This window comes from Myxocyprinus asiaticus, chromosome 18 (assembly GCF_019703515.2).
Source record: "Myxocyprinus asiaticus isolate MX2 ecotype Aquarium Trade chromosome 18, UBuf_Myxa_2, whole genome shotgun sequence".
In the NCBI taxonomy this organism is placed as follows: Eukaryota; Metazoa; Chordata; class Actinopteri; order Cypriniformes; family Catostomidae; genus Myxocyprinus; species Myxocyprinus asiaticus.
Window position 1 is genome coordinate 10,331,791 of NC_059361.1, and position 4,546 is coordinate 10,336,336.

Genomic DNA, 4,546 nt, shown 5'->3' on the forward strand with positions numbered 1-4,546 from the left:
ACAAATGTAGGGTTATAACGGTAAATTAAAACTAGTAAGAATAGTAAAAGTATTAAGCTTAAGTTGAGTAAACTACTACTTTCTTTCTTTTTTTTTTTTTTTTTACAATTTGAGATAACTATTAGTATTTACAGTGTGACATTTACAGGTTATGAATCAATGGTAGAAAGAATAACTGACATCATATTAAATGGGATTGTCCATCTGAATGTCCATTTGACATACAGATTCAAGGTCTCCTATGTGTCTCCCATTTGATATCAGCCATGTAAAGGCATTAGATGTTTTCTTCATCTTACCCTTTAGCTGTTGTGTTCTCAACTGTCCCATCACAAAGATGACTGTGCTTCTGAGACTGTATGTGTGTTTGCATTTACGTGTGCTGGATTACACAGGCCCTTTCAAGAGCAGTAATGAGTAATGAGAAGTGAGGTTACACTTACCTGACATCTCAGTGTTGGCCAGGGCAGGACTGACTCTCGCAGAGGCCTCTAGTTGATCCCATTAAAAGCAATCAGCCTACTGTTTGCACAGTGGTAAAAGCTTTAAAGCTGCCCTCCTCTCTTGCTTGCCTTCCCCCTGCTCTCTTCGACCAGGTGTGGGTCCCTCAGTTCTCTAAAGCGCTGGTGTAACAGCCAGTATGCTTCTGCTTAAATAAATACTCTGTAAAATGTGGTAACCTGCAATAGCTACCTTAAGATTTCAGATTGATCTAACCCATACAACTAGTTTTGTTGGTGTAACCTAATGTATTCATGTTGATTCAGTGATGTTATATAATAAGCGTTACTGATAATTAGATGTTACCACATGAAGCACATTTTTTTAGGTTAAATTTTTTTTGTGTGTGTACAAGTAAATGTAATTTTCTCATCATGTTTTTCCAAGACCAAATTACCAGCTATGCACATTAGTTTTACAGCTCTATTCCAAATTGTATTATGAAACATAACTGAGAACTGCAGTGCCATGAAAGAGCAACCAAAGTTCAATCTGATTGGTTCATTTTCACAACAGAACTTCTGTTTTTATTTTAATTTTATTTTTTATTCATTCAAATCGCACTAAGCACCAAAAAATATGAGCCTCATTCTCTAATGCACTCAATGTTGAATGGTATGAAAGCCAACCTGATTTTTTTCCACAAACACATTCTCTGGCCTCATTATTGTCTGTGGTAGGAGTCTGTCTGCTACATCTAATCAACTACTCTGGTGTCAATGAACAGAGCCATCTGCCCGGTGGGTGAGCAAATAGTAGGTACAATACCTACAACCTGACCAACCACTCTATTTTCTCTTCCTCTGTCTCTGTTCTCAATCCCCTCTGTTTCTTTGGAGTGGTCAGGCATTGTATTTACCTGAGCAATCCCTCTTCATTCCCCTCTGGTGGCTTTAGTGCATCAATAGCCCCACCCTTCTACTGATAAGACTGTAGGAACAATTAGGAATACTTCAAGACTGTACTGTTTACTCCAGTTAAGAATGCTAAAACCAACAAGAAAAGAAACCTGAAGCTGAAATCTCTCCTTGAAATCCTGATAATACACAATACATAAGAAGCCATCTTGTCTTAGTCATATTTCACCTAAAAATCAAAAGAAGAAAATGTGAAGAATTTCTGTGATTAAAAGTTGACGGTTTAACGTGTTAAAAAAATTATGCAATTAATGCAGGTCCATTTTCACGCTCATTACGCGCAACACATGTCCCTGGCATAATAAACATGGGAGTGGATTTACTGTACAGAAAATGGAGACTTCACACACAAGTGGTGAGACAAGTGTGGGAGAGATTCGGGCAAGATGCCGGATCTCTTTGCATCACCCAAAAATGCTCACTCACTTTCATCTGAACCAGTGTTAAAAGTGAAACCATGTGAGAGAGTCCCAGCATGTATGCTTTAGAGTCTGAACGGCAGCCAGAGAAAATAATAGTTTTGAGATTTCAAACAAGAGCAAATTAAACTTTAGCATTCAAATTGTCTTATATCTGTATGTATAGTGTCTAATAATGCATTTTCAATGTACACTTAAATTTATCATGCCAGTAAAGCTTGATATAAAAAGAGAATGTTGTGCGTGAAAATCCCAGGAGATCAGCAGTTACAGAAATACTCAAACCAGCCCGTCTGGCACCAACAATCATGCCACGGTTGAAATCACTGAGATCACATTTTTTCCCCATTCTGATGGTTGATGTGAACATTAACTGCCACATTATTGTCTTATTAGATAATCCCATGAATAAGTAGATGTACAGGTGTTCCTAATAAAGTGCTCCGTGAGTGTATATAACACACTTGTATCAAAGATGCATGTACATACTTGTATCAAAGATTTATACCTCTAAAAATATGTCTAATTAACTCTATCCGTAAAATATGAATAATTAAAATAAATGATGTCTAATAGACTTCTTGCAAGTTCTTTGAGACAAAGTATAAAGTAAACATATTTATGATTATATTTTAATGCTTGTTTTAATGTACCATATATGATTGATTGCGATTAATCACAGAAAACTGTACGATTAATTATTTAAACGTATTAATTAATTAACAGCTCTACAAAATATTTTAATCGTCCTAAAAATAAGTTTCATTTTCTTAATGCAGAAAAAAAAGAAAATACTTTTCCTTTTTAGATCCACCCATTTAACACCTAAAATATACTATGTTGCACCTCTTATGACCCTTAGGCCAGAAACATACTTCAGGCTAGTATGCATATGCACACACGAGCGCTTGTCAAATACATTGGTCAGCACATGGTCCGGTTGAACATGCTTATTATACTTTCTTGCGTTACTGGGTCATTAAACTGGATGTGTTATTATTCAGGTAGTGTACTTTAAATTAATTGACTTTCAGTTACTTCCTCAACAATATTCTCTTGAAACTGTTACTCCACCATGACAGTAGCTGGCTTGAAAGAGAAAACTCACCATAGAAGCGGACAATTCAAATAAATGTCCGTTATAGCGGCCCTTGCGGAAACGTTGAGATTGCAACACGTACTTGCGTTGTGTTATGAATTGCGGTCTGACACATTTTGGAACACAACGACAAAAAATTTAGCTTACGTTCACGTATAATATCACATATATAGAGCATAGAGTATGTTTCAATCTTCAGATACACTGACCTGAATCTATTTGTAACGTTCATAATAATGTCTATTTAACAATGTAACATTTAGTGTACCACACTAGTGTAACGTTGCTGGCAAAGACAGGCAGACGATGATGAAGTGAAGAACCCAGGTGCAGTTTATTTACATGAAGAGTGATATCCAGAAACTGTGAACAGAAAACATAAACATGGACTTCACTTGACTTCCAAACAAAGTTACATAAACACAATACCTGACAAAGGACCATGGCAAACATGAGGGTATAAATACATGGACAAGGGTAACAAGACAACCAGTGAACAGACAGAATTATAAACAAGATAACAAGACTAAACATAAACCAATGACAAACTAGAACCGATAACGAGTTAACAAGACAATAAACCAATGAAAACAAGACACATGAACATGGAGGGAAACAGGATAATCACATGACTTGACTTGAAAACAGGAAATCACATGACATGGCAGGGTAACAGGAAATAACATGACAAGGAACCACTTTTCAAAATAAAAGACATAAAACACATCTAAATATGACATATCCATATGACATAAACACAATGTTCAATAGGGAGCTGGGGGGTGGGGGGCAGCCGTGGCGACTTGACATGGGTACATGGCATGACATGGTAATATGGTACGGCAGGATCACTGTCTTTGCCGTGGTAGGCTTAGATGCTGACTCGTTGGCCGTGGCAGGCCTGAGCACTGACTTGTGGAGCAGAGGCGGGCCTGGACCGTGGAGCAAAGGTTTGCTTGTGACATGGCATGGAGCAGTCTGGGGCTTGGCTGAGACATCGCATAGAGCAGACTGAAGCTTGACTGTGACATGGCATGGAGCTGACTGAGGTTCGGCTGTGACATGGCGTGAAGCAGACTGAGGCGTTATTGTGATGGGCTCAGGCGTTGCTGTGACATGGCATGGAGCAGGCTGAGGCGTTGCTGTGACATGGCAAGGAGCAGGCTGAGGCGTTGCTGTGACATGGCACGGAGCAGGCCGAGGCATTGCTGTGACATGGCATGGAGCAGGCTGAGGCATGGCTGTGACATAGCACGGAGCAGGCCGAGGCGTGGCTGTGACATGGCACGGAGCAGACCGAGGTATGGCTGTGACATGGCACGTGATGTGGGACCCTGGCTCGGCGACCATGACGTGGGACCCTGGCTCGTCGACCATGACTTCGGACCCTGGCTCATCGACCATTATGTGGGACTCTGGCTCGTCAACCGTGACGTGGGACCCTGGCTCATCGGTCGTGACGTGGGACGCTGGCTCATCGGCTGTGACATGGGACGCTGGCTCGTCAGCCATGACGTGGGACGCTGGCTTGGTGGTCGTGACGTGAGACTCTGGCTCGTCATCTGCCTCCCCCACAGTGAACGGTGAACCACTTATCAGTAGGGCTAGGT